The sequence below is a fragment of the Phascolarctos cinereus genome, unplaced genomic scaffold (assembly GCF_003287225.1).
Source record: "Phascolarctos cinereus isolate Bilbo 61053 unplaced genomic scaffold, phaCin_HiC Scaffold_782;HRSCAF=1429, whole genome shotgun sequence".
Lineage (NCBI taxonomy): Eukaryota > Metazoa > Chordata > Mammalia > Diprotodontia > Phascolarctidae > Phascolarctos > Phascolarctos cinereus.
The window spans coordinates 2,285-18,940 of NW_027556160.1; the positions used below are offsets into that span (position 1 = coordinate 2,285).

Below are 16,656 nucleotides of genomic sequence, written 5' to 3' on the forward strand. Positions count from 1 at the left end.
TTTAAAATCAAGAGTAATCATTTTTGCTAACTCATCCTTTATTCGCATAATCCACCATGGTTGCTTTTGCTTTTAAGATCGATCAAACTAAGATAATTTCCTGATGTAAGGGAGAAATTTTGCTGCTCAGGAAAGTACTTTTTTTTACCACGTGATGACTGGTGGTGGCAGGGATTATTTGCTTTACCAGTTTGGATTGTGATTTGTTGTGTTACTGACTGACCTACAAAGAGATCTCTCCTTTCCGTTCTTACAAACTAGTTTAAACCCTACGTCTTATAAGTTGAAGAACTTCCTGTCTTTAAATTGCACCATTCCTACCAAACCTCCCTACACACACACACACACCCCCTGCCATCAAATGATTGTTCTCCTTACTTTGGTGTTCCTTAAAGAAGACACACACTTGACTTTTTAAGCATTTATCTTAACCATCCTTCTCTTCCCCCCTCCAAATGCCTGGAACACTCCCACTCCCTCCTTCTCATCTTCACCTCCTGGCTTCCCTGGCTTTCTTCAAGTCTCAGTTAACATCCCATCTTTGGCAAAGAAGCCTGGCTGCCTCCTTTCTTCACAACATCAGGGCCATAGTCACGAGTTCCTTTATTAAATAGGTAATCAGATATATGCCTTTGAATTCTAGAAGGAAAGAAAAAGCCAAGTATGATTAATTATTCTTTTAGTATGGAAACCAGGCGCTCATTTTTAAGCTAATAATTGTATAGGCATGTGCCAGTGTATGCTATTTGATATTATGTATGTACATCATTAGGTGGTAATTAGCTTGGTTGCCAGTTTTTAATACAACATTTTAAAATCGTTATTTTTAAACCATCTTTACCTTACCTCTAACCCTCTTCAGATTTGAATATCAACATGGCTTTCTAAGCCAAAGAGAGCTAAGAACGCCTTCAGAAACAAAAAACAAAGAGGTATGAAAGTATAATGTTTGTTCTATTTTGACCTTCTAGAGGTCTTCCAATAATTCTTCTGGGCTTTTCATGTCTGATTTTGCTCAGTCAGTGATGGGGTTGACAGTTTTAATTCTGTTGCTAACACGTAGAATTAATTCATGATTTTAACACTGACATCTGTAAAAAGATTCAGACATTATCATATCAGATATTTTCTTGGCCATCTTTTTGAAGTCTGAGGTTCTTTCTTATAAGGTGGACCCTACTTGATTGATGCAAAAATAAGTTTAATCAAAACTCGTGTAGAATATGATGCATGTTGTAAGCAATCAGAACAATGTATATGTATCTTGAGATTCAAAGAACTTTACAACAAAGTTATAACAGTTTACTTATTCATGAAAATAATGGGTGTTTAGCTTTATCATGGGAATTAACTTGATAAGGGGGCATGGGGAGGGAGGGGCATAGTATCTTTTAACAGTGGTATTCTCCTTATAGTCACAAAGTACATGTAAACATTAATAAGCACGTGTACCGATTCACAGGTGATACCAACTCCATCCCGAAGTACCTCAGTTTTGGGCCCTGGTCAGTAACTGTTTCCTTGTTTATGTTTTGGTTTTTTTATTTGGGGGGGGGAACAACAGTAGAACCTTGTTCAGCAATAGGTTAGAAGTGAAACTAAGTGAAGAAAAGAAATAGATGAAATTTAAAGTAATACTTAACATTGTGGCCTGGAGCTAGATAATGGGGTTAGGATAGGGGAGAGGATGAGGGGGGGTTAGAGGTTAGAGAGCAGCTTAGCTAATCTTGTTAGGATCATTTTATACAAGTATGTGAGCCCGACATGTGCTTTTTGAGGAGTGGTGGCAATGCCCACCTGCCCAAACTGAAGAGAGAGGGTTCACCTATTGAGCAGCCTGTTCTCAAAGAGAGCACAGGTGAATCTGTAGATTTGGCTAAAAATAAAGGACGTCCAAAGAACAGTGGCAGTAATCCATTTAGTAATGCAAAGAAAGCTTCAAATTCAGAACAAACATTAAAAGAAATTGAAGATGAACCATATTTCAAAGACTTGTTGGAAATGAAAGTTTCTAATACATGTCTTTCTCCCGGACCAGGTAATTCCTCTACCGGTCCCACAAAGAACCCGTTGAGCTTTCTTCCAACACTATCTTCAAAAGATGATGATGAAACCTCTAACAGATGGTTAGATGAGGATGGAGGTGATGAGATACCTTATTGTGTATCACCTGATATCAGTGACTTTGATATCAGTGATTTTGACTCCTCTTCTGACTCAAGTACTCACCTACTGGATAAATCTTAATTTCTAAAGAGATTTTACATTTCTGCCATTTGTGTGTAGTAGTCTGTATAGTCTACATTTAAACATGTTTATAAGATACATTTAGTTTGGGTTCTTCTTTTGTAGACAGAGGGAGTTTTTCTGATGCAAGTTGATCAGCTCACTTCCTTTCTCTCTCAAAATTATGGATTGCCTGTCTCCTCAACAGATCCAGATAATGAAAAGTTAAATTGTTAGGGTCATTGATAACTGATAACCCATCCAAAGATGCCATCAGGAGGAGGACATTGGAAAGGCAACACTTCATTTTTTTGCTCCCAAAGCCCCCTCGACACATTTTAACAGTGCTTTGTAGGAGGATTCAGAGTTGGATTCTAGGCAACACAGAACATCCTCTTGAGAAGTCTTTGGAAAGTTCCTTCACATCCCAATCAGTTTCAGGCTATAATGTGTGTGTATTCATATCTTTCTGTTGTATTCAGCATGTGGAGTTAAGTACATTAAATAAACATATATATATATATATATATATATACATATATATACATATATGGTGCATATACAAATATATGTATGTATATATATATATATATATATATATATATACTTTTTTTTAAGATGTTACTGAGAATAACAAATCACGTGAAAAAAGGAGGAGAGTTTCTTTTGGAGCCCCTCTGAGACCCGAATTATTTGATGGAAATTTACCTCCCAATACACCTCTTGAAAAAGGAGAAAGCCCAGAGACGAGCAAAACAGCATCCACAACCTGGGTCCCGAGAAACCTCAATGATGAAGGTACAATATTTTAGACAAGCATTTAATCTGTCTGTAGTTGAAATTATGCATTTCTCTATGATCCATACCCTAACTGCATTTTTAACAAGTACTGGTATATATTATCCTATCTTCAAAAATGATTTCCTACGAAATATCTTTTCAAATGGAGAGAGTTCAGTTATTTGTTGTTATGTTGGCTTCTCATACACTAGGGACTCAAAGTATTCCAGCCTGTAAGGGGAGCATCATGTCTTGATAGAGAACATGCGTGAACACGCTTGAGTGCCCTGAGTTTCTCTAGGTCTGCTATGGTTATTGCAGTGTTTAAAAGAAAAGCTGAGACATAAAATCTCACTTAACATTTGCCATCATACATAGCATGTGATGCACAAAATAAGCAAAACCTTTTTTTGCCCATTATACACTCTGCCTTAATCAGACCCTAAAACTTGTAAGACCTCAGAGCATCAAAGGGAGGTGACGTGTACAGGGTAGGGCCCTCAGACTCTAAACATGTTCAGCTTCTGCTTTGTGCTGCTGCTATTCGTTTTATACTTAGGGGGGCAAGTCATATAGTCCCTATTTCCTAGGGTCATTGGGAAAAGAGAAAGTTCTTTGCTACCCTGACAAGTGCTGCTAGGTAAAGAAATGAATCCTTTGCCAAACAACACTCCTAACAGTATGCCCCTGTAGTTATGGTTGCTGCCACTGGGTGGTGGTAGACAGTACATCTGCAGCACTGAGCTCTAGTAGTGATGGAAAACTCCCTTCATGCTTTTCGAGCTGATGGCAGGGGTCCCATCTACAGCAAACCAGTGAACTTGCCAGCATTCCTAACAAGTGGCCAGACAGGCTTTGTCTGAGGACCTCATCTACCTCCAATTGCCTTGGGGAAGCAATCCTTTCCAACTTTGGGGTAGCGTAGCTTTTATTGGTAGGAAGGCAAGGCCTAAACTAACATTCTCAGGACCAATGGTGGCTGGCATCATTGTTATACAGAGACATACATGTTGCTATATCCGTCTCACTGCTACCTGGCAGCAGGGGGAGACTTTTGTCCCCAAAGCTCATTGAGCCTCGAGGGGTGCCTTTGCAGAGATCGTCTCTGGAGGATTAGCCCTCAGAGGGTTGTTGTCAGACTCAAATGAAATGTCTGTTACAGGCTTTTGATGCACCTTGGCCATATTCAGTCATTTATTAGGGAACCGTAGCACATCTTGTCATTTATAAACTGTATAAAAATGTCCACTGCAGCAGACGCATTCTAAACCACCAGAAAAAGAGCCTTCCCCCAGTGTAGTGGAAGGGATACCGCCATGTACAAAAGACCCACACCAACAGCTTCCTGCCATTCCTAATAAGAAGTCTGCACCGAGCAGGGATAACATCACCTTGTCAAAATTCGTGGAGGAGAGAACAACATCTATTCCCGAAATCCAGACCATCCAGCCCCACAAGACCCTGAGCACACCATCGGTCTGGAGGAGATCCTCCTCTGCAAGAAGAAGCCAGGTTTTGGATGCGCTACAGACGATTGACTCCAACAGAGGAGCACCAAAAGACAATCTCATGGGTATTTGAGCAGGGAATCATTTTCCGATGGTTTTTACAGGCAGGGGGCAGGCAGTCCCCTGGCTTCAAAGAGCTTAAGACATCAGTCTACCAACACAGGGAATGGACGTAGGAGGAACAGTAAGAAGGCCAGTATATGGCTGGATCAGACAGTGCAGAGCTGTGTGCGGGGCTTGAGGTAAAAGGTGTAAATAAAACAAGGCTGGAAAAGCTAGTAATCTCATGGGAGTGATAGAAAGCTGCTTTTAGAGTTTGTCAGTAACAGGAAGGAGTGGAGACATGATGGGTAAGACTTGTGTGCTGGGGTTAGCCAAAATCACTTTGGCAACTACTGCAGGAAAGAGAAAAGGAGGGAAAACAGGAATTCGGCACTTGTTACAAATCAGTTTGCAGTGAGAGTAGGGGGGCAGCTTTTAGATACAGTATCTGGTGGTATTTGTGAGTGAAGAGAAAAGAGGAGTTTGACCTGATAGATGTGGGGAGAAGAGATAAATGGCAACATTTGGCTGGATGTATCGAGCAAGAAAGTGGGGGAGAGAATGCCTTGAAGTGAGTTGGGTGACTAGAAATAGAGAAGATATCGGTGGTTAGGGAGGTTTGGTTTTCTCTTTGTTGATTGTTTTATCCAAAAAATGTTCATTTATGTTCTGTTTGAATGAATTTTATTTGTATTAATTGTTGGTTACTTTCCTTAACAGTTGTACACTCTTGGGCAGATGTGGTGAGATTAGGTACTAAAAAAACCACAAGCACACGTTGTTACAAAACATGGTCTTGAGAGAAGGATAATAAAAAAGCAGAAGAGATTAACCCCCAAGGTCAAGGTACATTACAGAAATGTGGAGATCATTTTTACGTGTGTGTGTGTGTGTGTGTGTGTGTGCGCGTGTTATACATATACATAATACATGTGTGTATATACATATATATCATCATGTGTATTATACATTTACATTTGTGTACTTAGGAATGTCATCTGAGCAAACATTAAGAAATACTGAATTTATTTTTGGAAATGTTTCTTTTTCCTTTACAGAAGAAGCCTGCAAACCACTCACAGAATCACTTTAGCACAAGCTTCGCAAACTCTCCCTGCACCCTAGTGATTGGCAGAGCTCATACTGAAAAAGTGACCGAGCCTGTATGGCCCTGTATGATGCTGAACAACTTTGTTTTAAACCCTAAGATGGATATGAATGAGGATTTAGCAGGTGAAAGAGTGTGCACAGAAGGCCATGAGAATGTCATGCAGTGTGTTTGTAGATGCACAATTTTAAAAGAGCTGATAGAAGTGCTCCCCACCTCCTTACAGAAGGGGGAGCGTGCATTCTTGAGAGGTCCTGGCCAATTGTTGTGGTCGGATCTGGTGGGATAGCCTATCTTTTCAGCTACAAACAAACCAGCCCCATGATAACTCTGAGTTGGCATAGTTATGCCTCTGGGCAGGGCTAGGCTGTATCTTGCGGTATATGGTCGGGAAGAATAAAGGTGGTTGTGAAGCAACAAGAGAAGCAGACAGACTGGCCTAAATGCCAGTCAAGAACTGAAAGCCAGTGGAAGGAAGCAGGAAAGGAGAGTTGAGTTTGCAGCCTAGGTTGGGGGCCTTGGACTTTGAAAAGAAATCATTATGCCTAATGAGCAGAGGGAGTCTGTTGCATTGTTTGAAGTAGGAATGAGAGTCAAGAGTTTGCATCTAGATTGATTGCATGCCCGGGATTTTGAGAAGAGATCTCTTTATGAATAGAATGGAAGGGGACTCTGTCCCATTGTTTTCTTGTTGGAAGAGGGTGGAATATGACTTTTTTACTTTTAAAAAATACATATCTGTAATATATACAGTACATACGCATATATGATGTTCTATGTTTTTATTGCATACATTAATGTTACTTATTTTCTTCATTAATAGAATTACCAGGCATGTTTGAAACCTCCATCAAAAAGTAAACTGCAAATGTGTCTCCTGAGATTGGTAGAGATTTACACAATTCTTCAGGAGATGAAGACTCTTTAGAACGTAGGTTACATGATGACTCTAGTGCTTGGTTTTTCTTTTTTTTTCTGTGAAACTTTGGAATGGCAAGTTATGATTTGCCCTTGCCATGCCAGTAGAGGTTTCATGAGTTGCTATAGCTAACCTTCAACCCAAAGGGCTGGTCCCTCACTGAATCACAATGACATAACCTATCCATGTAGAATTTTTACTTTATGATGAATAAGGAGAGCTAACATCTAAACGTAGTTCAGACATTCTTGTGATGTGACAATTTAGACATTTCTTATAAGTTATACTTAGCAACTATACAAAGAATCTTTGACTTCAATCTCCCCCATCCAATTGCAAGTCTTGTCAGTTCTCTCTCCAAGGATAAAGGGATGTATCCCTTTTTTCCTACTACAGTGGCCAGCACTCTACTTCTAGGCCCTAATTGCCTCTAGCCCTTAACTGTTAAAATAACTTCCTAATTGGCCTCCTCTCCACAATCCTTCCCTTCATACAGTTTTCAACGTTATTTTCCTAAAGTGCAGATCCAACCCATAGTAATTAGTATGCCCAAGAATCTTTAGTTGGCTTCCTCGTCCTTTAGGACTAAACGCAAACTCCCCAAACTCACTTTATTTCATATTGCTCTCCTTCATGTACTCTGTATTCCAACCAAACTAGCCATAACTTAAAGGTATATATGTCTATATATTATATTTACATGTAATGCAACATATCTATCTATATTTATGTGTCTATGTATCTATCTAGTTATATCTAGATATATATATTTGTAACCTGGATAGGCACAGATCTGCAGATTTGCATCATCTTACTAAATATTATTATCATTGGCCAGGAAAACACAAGACTACAAAATAATAATTTGGGTAGACCTTTAATTCATAAAGAAGAATTAGTCCCTAGACTAGTGAGTGGAGGCATAGTCTTTGTTTCATAATTATCTTTATTCTGTCATTTATTACAGCAGAGAAACTGATACGTACTATTCCTAACACAGTGGAACAGCTATATGGCCAGAGCATGATATGCTGCCCTGCAAATGAAATCATTCAAACCCTAAAGAAGATCCCTGAAATTGGAAGTGGTGAAATAACAAAGATGCCACTTCAAGAAGTCGATGTAGACCCCAAAATATTAACACCCAATATTTCACTTTTGAAAAACACTTGTACATCAAAGGAAAATAGATCAACACCACATCTTAGCAGAATTAAAAAAACAGCAGCACTAGATCAAAAAGTTACATACGTGGAAGAAAAATTTGAAAGTGGAAATGTGGAAGATCTGACCACCAGGAGACTGATAAGAACGCCTAAGGAAAGGGAAGAACATTTAATAGAAGACGTGAAAGTTGTCAAGAAGTCTGGTAAAACATCACAGAAAAAATGTGATCCAGAATACTCAATGAGTATTGAGAAGTTATATGAAATACCCAAAATAGAACTAATAGAAAACACACCAAGCAGCCTAGGGAAACTTAGAGGAGAACCCAAAAAAGTAGAAGAGCTTCCAGGTCATAGGAATATGACAGTTCATAAGGAAAAGGCAAAAGCAGGAGAAAACTTTTTTAGGAGGTTTTTAGGAGGTTTCAGGAGAGTTTTCAAAACATCAAAAGTAAAACCAGAAGATCTAAAGAGATTCAAACTGATGGAGAATGCTAGACCTAAAACTGATACTGATGAAAAAACAAAAGTTAGTGATTCAGTTAGTGAAATAACATCTCACACACAATGAAATGAAAAGAAGGCACCAAAGGTCTTAAAAGAAATGAAATTGAAAAAAAGAATTGAGAATAAAGGAATGATGGTGTTTCGTTCTAGGAATAAAAAGGAAATATTTCCTAGGCAGTCAGATATGACATTCTGAAATAGTGAAAAGGAACCTTTTAAGAATTTTCCAGGTTTGTTAAAGAGTCAAAAGGCAATACTGCACCCTAGAAACAGAAATAAACCTATGGAGCAAGTAAATTTGAGTTTGAGTGAAATCAATGAGTTACACACAGAAAATGAACAAAAAAGTATCAAAAATTTGCAGGGGAAGACCATTGTGACTGAAGATGGACTGGCTTCAAGAAAGAGAAGCAAGTTAAATTTGAAAAAGAAGATATGCATAGAGAGTAAGGAAAAGATACCACCTAAGAGTTTCACAGTTCATGAAAAGGTGGAATGTTTAACATCTAGCAACATACTTAAGTCTGCTAAGGAACCACAAGAGCCCAATTTAGGTTTACCGACTGAACTATGTAAGACAGAGAATGAGGAGAAGAAACTTAAAGATGCAAGTGCCAATATAGGGATGATGACTTCGAAAACCAGAGGCAAAAATAAAGTAGATACATTGTCCAAGGAAACAAAGAAACTGCACAAGAGCTTCCCGGAGAAGTTTATGTCATCAAGATCACATAAAAAGGAAACAGAAACTCAAGAGAGGATATATATGGAGTGTCTAGGGAAGAGTCTCCTGGAGAAGAATGCAGTGAAAGTCCATGTCACAGGTCTTGACCATCTAGAAGTAGGGGCATTAGATTACTCCATGCTGCCAGGGTGGCACCTGAAACAAAGGTAGAAGAGCCAAAGAAGCCTGCGAAAGTTCGTAAGACTGGATTAAAGTCTAGTGGCAAAAAGAAAAAGAATAGAGGCCTGAAAGGATCTAATGCTGTATTAACATCTAGGAACATAGAAAAGGATGGCAAATGCACAGGTATTTGCCCGGATATCTTTCAAAGTTCATTGGTACCTCAAGGAATTTTATGTTTAACTAGAAACAGAAACAAACAACCTCAAGACATTCATCGGATACCTAGTCTAAAAAAGATCATTGAAAAGCAGCTTCCAAGCCTGGAAAATAAAGCCCAGGATAGAGTGCAAGAATCCTTTAGAATTGGAAGCCGAAATGGAACTGACGAAGAAATCTATAGTACTCCTTTGCTGAGGGCCATGGAGATAGCTTGCGCTGAGAACAAAAATAGAGCTATGATTGAACACCAGTTACATTGAAGGTCTACTCAGAAGAAGCAGACACAATGCAGAATAGATAGGATTTAATCTTTTGTCAAAGGACATCTTACCTTTGGGTAAGGTTGGAAAAGCAACTGTTCTCCAGATTCTTCCTAACAACGAGAAAGCAGGCAATACAGATCTGCAAAGATCTGCCAATCTTAGCAAACATGACCCCTCCACCACAGCAGGAGAATCAACCCCAGAAAAAGTCTCAAATTGGAAGAAAACTTTTTACACTACTCTTTTCAGAAAGAGAATAAAATCAAAGACACCTAGCAGTATACTGTTCGAGCCAATTGATGTTGGAAAGTATAGCCCAGAGAGTCGTCTCCTAAAATCTGTCCCACCGGTCGGTGACAATTTAAAAGAAATCCATTCAGAGCCTTCTTTGCTTACAGAACCCAGCAGCAGTGCTGTGTTAGAAAATAACAAAAACCAGACTCAAGAAAAGGTCACTGAGGAACCCATAAAATTAAGTAATGACCAGGAGTTTTTGAACTCATGGAAAACAGGAAAACACAACTTAAGCAGACCAGACCAGCTACCAGAGTTCAAAAGAGGTATGATGTCACATTTTATGATGTTTCTTTTTAATGGGCATATCACATGTTTTGCTAAATTTCTCAATGGTTGAAGTTCAGCTCTCAGTATTATATAAGATAATCTAAAAAGCATTTACATGACTTTGGAATGAAGTGATGTGTGTTTGCTCTCTAAGGCAATTTAAATAAAATATAATGCGAAACCCTTTTTTCTATACCAATCTTTACCTTATTCTGTGTTGAGAACACATATATGGTCAACTTTTCCAGAACAGATGAAACAGATCTTGTCTCTGTCTTGGGGCAGAGGAGTGCCTAAGTGTTTGGAATATGTTGAGCTTCCTCCCTAACCTAACAAAGCAAAAATTTTAAATGAGCACTGTAGGGCAGGGAGGTAACCAAGTTTGCTTTTAGTTTTGTTATTCTGAAACCAAAGTGAAGAGCAACGATTTGTTATGAATGGTAAAACATTGATTCTTTTAGGTACAGTATAATGCCTTGTTTATCCAAGTAGTATCAGATTTGGATAGTAGAAGCTAATTTTACAGATCACTGAACCCTCACTCTGTCCTTTAAGCACTAGCTTTTTTTATTTTGTTTTAACCACTTTAGATAGAAACCTTGCTAAAATCTATTACACACTTCTCTGCTTTCTAAAGCTGAGTATTCAAAATGTAATTTAACCTTTTCTTGATGAGTAGTAGTCATCATTATGAACATCAATTACTATGCTGTAATATAATGATATTTGCAGACCCACAATCATCCCAGGCTCTTCATTGTCAGCGATACCTTTTTCTTACTGTCATTTGCTTTCCTTCTCCCCTTTTCCCCCTCCCCCAACCTCCTTGGCAGCTATAGAAAACTATATAACTAACCTGTTACAATTGTGGGTAAAGTAAGCAGACTCTCTGGTCCCTCTGTCTTTAGGGTTCTCACACCTGTTCTAAAGAGTTGAAGGCCCCAGATGGATGAGATTGTTTTGCCCTAAACTATTTACATTTTAAAGCACCTATCCTGAAAGCCTTAATAAGCATCACTTAACTTTAATTTATAGTTACAATTCCCCAGGTATTCAAAAGGAACTTCCTCACCTTATTATTTAAATAATTGTTGTTGTTGTAAGAATAGTGAGGAATTTTCGTGTACTATTCCATAATCTTTCTTCTACCGATTATCTTACAGTCACACCGTAACTCAATTGATGGCCTTTGGGCCCTTACTTGCTTACAGAGGGAGGGCAGCTTATCTTGTGGTACGATCTTGGCACTTTGTTTGGCTGGTCCACAGGCCACCTCCACACACTGTTAAGTCCTTCACTGGGTCTAGATTCAGAACCTTTGAATTGAGTGAAACCTGGCCCAGTTTGTGGCACAGAGATGACTTTCCAGAGCCCTCTGGTCACTGTAGTAGGATTAAAGCAGAGGGAAACCAGACTCTTCAATTGACCTAATATTAGAATATAGCACATTTGTCAGAAATAAGAATTCAAGTGAATGTTGCATTATCTTGAATTTCACGATGAAAAGTGTAACTTAGGCCTCTCATCATATGAATTTGGACATTCTGTGCGTGTGAATTTGTTTCTATATTTTATCCATTTTGACCCAGTGTAGGATCTTTAGTTGAAAGCCAATGCTTTTTTGAATTTAGCATTTCCTTCAGCCATTTCAAAAATGATATGAAGTTATATAAGTCCACATATCAACAAACTGAGAGGTTTACCCCAGTGTAGCTTGTGATCGATTATGTTAAATAAAATGTTTAAGTTAACTTGTGATTTGTCTTGCAGATCTTTCCTTTTTCATTGATTTGAAAAAGAAAAAAAATATTAAACCTAAACTGAACAGGTTCTTTGTAGAATTTTTGCAGAAAAGAAGACTAGCATATGGGATCTAATAGGAAATTGGGTTTCAGGTACTGTGGTTAGATAATGGGATATTGCTCTAGTGTTTCTAAATAACTTTGTAATTGGAAATGCCATTACATCTGTCTGCTGTGAATCCATATGTATACAAGATAAATTATTTACATATGTCTATCTTGTGTTCTTTGTTCCAAATCCAGGCAACAAAGAAAGTGAAGACAGCAAAAATGATGGTCATCTTAAAAATAGTAAAATATAATTTTAAGGCATATAATTTTAAGTGAATATAATAAAATAGTTTGATTGTCACAAAATTTCAAGTTATTTTGTAAATGGGGCAGTGAATGACAATGTTCAAGGCAATGAACATTCGTTTTTTGTTTGGGGTTTTCTTTTTAGCAAATGTAAACTTCTTTTCATTAAATGTTTTTCTTCATAACCTAAAAACTTTTTGTGTGAATTCACTGAATTTACTTACTCATGGTTTTGTGGTAAATAAATTATACACAGAATGTATACACATGCATTTTTATGGCAGTCCCAATGTTTCTCCACCCCTTGCAATGATTATTTTATGAAACATAATCTATCTTATCTTGTTTCATTTGTTTTCTCTCTACCAAACGGCAAAAACTGTTGGGGGGGGAAGTTGTTTTTTTTTTCCAAACACTGGCTTTTTCAGATTTCACTGTAGTAAGTTTTGTTTAGACAGTGTCCAATTTTGAAAATTCTAGAATGTCGACAACACGTGGGCCTGCCATTTGAAACTCAGAGATTCGACCTTGTTCCAACTCTTTTAAGGCCTAACTTGGCTCATTTGGCTGTTGGATATTTGAAGGCTTAATGTAGCAGTATTCATAAGCAAAAACTGCTTTGGGAGGGGAGAAGGGGAGGAGTTTCCATTTTCACAGAAGCCAGCCTTGGGCAAGATTCTTATGATTATAGAGGATTGTATGGGATATGAAATTAAAGGCTTGAATAGAAAAAAGGTAGATTACTGGTACCTTGAGCCATCCCAAAGACTGTAGCAGGGTTCTTGTGGATGTTGACTGACTGACTGCATCTTTCCAGTGAAAGGCGGGAGGAATAATGGCTTCTTACCCTGGAATCAGAATGCTCAATCCTTCATTTTATCATAGAAGTGTATCTTCTTCTCATCATGCCTTTTGGAACCACAGAGTAACAGAAGAACCCAGGTTTATCTTGAGCGTATTATTGAGCGTACGTAACTAAAGCCAGTCAATCAACTTGTGCCAGGGATTGCTTAGCCCTGGGAACTTAAAATTTGGAGGCCAAAGTCTGGCCCTGCCTACAAGGAGCTCCCAGTCTAAATGACTGGAATTTAGTTGAAGCCTAGGAGGCCAGTAGTGAGAGAGAACATTCCAGGTATGTGGGGGGTAGAGGGGAGGAGACAGCAGGTACCCAGAGCTGAGATGGGCATTCAGAGAGGAAGGAAGGGTGTCCCCAAACCCCAGAAGAGAGTGATCTCTGTAGCGTCAACAGCTCCTGAGAGGTCAAGGAGAATGAGGCTTGTGAAAGGCCCAGTTATTCCCCTATCTCTGCATACCTACAGAAATATCTTGTCTCTCAAATCGGCTACTTTTCCCCTCCTATGACATTCACAGATGCCTCATCCCTTCCCACATCATTTAAGCAGTGGTCCCAAGATCTATGTTCTAGGGCACTGCCCTATAGGGCGTTTGGGATACAAGGAATAATCCCAATATTTGAGGAGCTTACATGCTAATGGGGGATATGGGTGTGTAAAACTGCACATAGCGTAAATATAAAACTGATGATCCCATGGAAATGCATTCAAGGTCGTTTTAGAGGAATGGTACCAGCAGCTGGGGACTATCAGGAAAGGCTTCATGCCAAGATGGGAGGAATGAGGATAAGGGAGGTGGTGGGCAGTAAGCAGCAAGGCACACTTGTTTGGCTGACTTACCACGTGCTGGAGGGTCAGTAATGGCCAATGAGGTGGTGAAGGGTTTTAAAGCCTTAAAGAGTTTGTCTGTAACCCTAGATGTTAATAGGTGACCACTGTAGTAGGGGACGTAAAGGAGTCACATCAGGTCTGTGCATAAGAAAAAATACTTTTGGAGAAATTTATACAATGACAACACAGGAAACCACTTGAAAAGTCTTTATAACCAGTGATAAACTGAGAGAACACAGGTAAAACTGGCCACTCACCTGACAGATGATGAACTTATGGGGTGCTAGAGGGCACCATAGTGCACAGTGCAGGGCTTGGAGTCAGGAAAACTCCCCTTCCTGAGGTCCAAATCTGGCCTGAGACACTAGCTGTGTGACCCTGGGCACTTAAAGTCACTTAACCCTGTTTGCCTCAGTTTCCTCATCTGTAAAATGGACATAAGAATGAAAGTCACCCTCAGGAAGAAGATCAAATGAAATCATATTGTGAGGTTCTTGGCACAGTGTCTGGCACATAGAAGGCTCTGGATAAATGCTTATTTTCTTCTTTCTTTCTGGTAACTCTTTCAAAAACAGCAAACAGAACTAGTCCGGGAGATATTTTGCTCTATTATGTTGGTTCCCTAGATCTCCTCACTGATCATAAGTAGTGATGACAACAGTAAAAACTGTTTCCTTTCATAGAGTATTTTGAAAGCATTGCACTTTTCAAAGTGGTTTTGCATTTATTATGTTATTAGACCATTAGAGCAATGCTGTGAAGAAGGTAGTTCGAGTATTCTTATTCCCTTTTTACAGATTAGGAAAAGTGTGATACAAAGAACTAAGTAATTTGTTTAAGGCAGAAAAGACAGATCCTGGACTCAAGACTCCTGGCTCCCAGCCCAGTGAATTTTGCTACTTACTTTGCTCTGGGTCTCTGAGTCTTCATCCCTAAAATTAGAGGATTAGATTAGATGTTCTCTAAGATCTTTTCCAGCTCTAAAAATGAAGACTCTACGAATGCTTTATGGAAAGACCATGGTCTTGTAGCCTCAAAGAAGAGACTATGACCATATTTATATAGAGAAGAAAAGATAGCCTTCTTCTTTAACCTTAAAATTAGCAGTAGAATGACTGTGAAATCACTCGCTTTGAAATTCAGGGATTTCAAGTATTTATTGGCATGTTTAGGACACTTATGAAGCTATTAAGAACTTGGAAAATGAAGACATTTTTCTCTTAGAGCAACAGAAAGATGGGCAGAAGAGCTGGGAAGAATGTCCACCTGATTTGCTTCACAAGGAAGAGCAAACGACTACAAGAGACCAATCCCCATTCACCCGGAACTTGCAAACTAAAAGTTCCCAGCCCCAGTACTAGAGTTTCATCAATCAACTTACTAGCTTTCTGAGCAACACCCTTAACACCATACCAAACACAGAGGAAGCTGTGATGGAAAGGATACAAGAAATCAGTACTAATGATTTGGATAGATGTGAGTATGTTGGCAGAAAAGTTGTCACTTAAGAATTGTCTGCTCATATGGTTTACATTCCTAATATAGAAAATGCTTGTGCCTCATTTCAAATTAAAAATCCGTTTCCATTGTTGAGATTTTGCAATAGTAAGGCAAGAGAAGGTGTAAAAAGTCTATGAAGTTAATTGTTCCATTTCTCATAGCAAAATATTTCCAGTTGTTAAAATCCAATAATGCTGCTTATATCACTTCAGAAGGAGATCTCCCAAACTCACTTGGAAGTATATCTAGTGAATATGTGATGGTTGTCAAACTCTTTCCCCCCCCAGAACTGATATAAAACCAAAAAGGTATCAATAAGGCTCATTTAAAAAGCGCAATCACTTGTTCAATTTCTGCAGAACAGTTTAACTAACAGCCTCATATAGAAAATTCATAATCCTGAAATCAGTGTAGTGAAAACTGTCTCTTCATCTCTTTGTCGACCTCCAGTTCACACAAATATTGATGTTTATCTTGGATTGAATATGTTTTGCAGAGGCCTTCCATAGAAGTCTTGTTTTTGCCTAGTAGTCTAGCTTTTTCTCGTTGGGCAAGTTTCTCTAGTGTCCTGAAAATTTAGTAGACTGTTACATTATTAAGTTTAAGCGGAAGTGTTTAATTTTCATATATGAGCCTCCCTTCTCTCCTCTCCATTTCAGCTGATGATATACACTGCAGATTTCCTGGGGGAAAAGTTCCCAGCATAATGAAATCCATATTTTGACTATAATACTTGGATTCACATGTTTGCTTGGAAAGGAAAGAGCAAACATGGGATATAGGGACAAATCTCACTTTTGTAGTTTCCTTGCAGAGAACTGATGTCCTTCAGTAAGAGATCCAGTTGCTAACTCATCAGGTGGAGCAGCTGCATCAGCTTTATCAAGAGGCTGTGTGTGACTCATCCCAACTGAAGAAAATCTTCTGGAGCAGAAGAAGTCCACGAAGCTTTCAGAAGGGAAAATTACCATTGATGACTTCTTTCAAGGGAGATGGGATTTAGACAAGTAGAAAGCAAGGCTCCAATTAAGTATATGGCAAAGAAAAATTAAGATTTTAAAATTATATCAATGGCCTCAATTTTAACCAATGTGCAATCTAAGAATGATTATCCAATGGGGAGAATCCAGATGTAATAACAACTAGATGGTTGAAGTATTTTTAAGCTGAGAGCATTACTGGTGAAGTGATGCTTGGCCAATGAGAGCCCATCACTAGGAGCA

At 38.7% G+C, this 16,656-nt stretch overlaps 1 long non-coding RNA gene across 2 annotated transcripts; it reads right to left on the reverse strand.

The window, feature by feature from the left end:
* Nucleotides 1-406: 406 nt before the first annotated feature.
* On the reverse strand, nucleotides 407-16,459 carry LOC144454740 (uncharacterized). Of its 2 annotated transcripts, none has more exons than XR_013483243.1 (5): nucleotides 14,191-16,459; nucleotides 13,943-14,071; nucleotides 12,999-13,157; nucleotides 11,222-11,531; nucleotides 407-639 (listed from the first exon to the last, which is right to left on the reverse strand). It is a non-coding gene; the product is annotated as an uncharacterized LOC144454740 (long non-coding RNA). The 2 variants fall into 2 exon arrangements; XR_013483244.1 differs by lacking the exon at nucleotides 407-639 and having other exon boundaries at nucleotides 11,013-11,531; nucleotides 14,191-14,357; nucleotides 16,229-16,459.
* Between the last annotated feature and the right edge of the window lie 197 nt (nucleotides 16,460-16,656).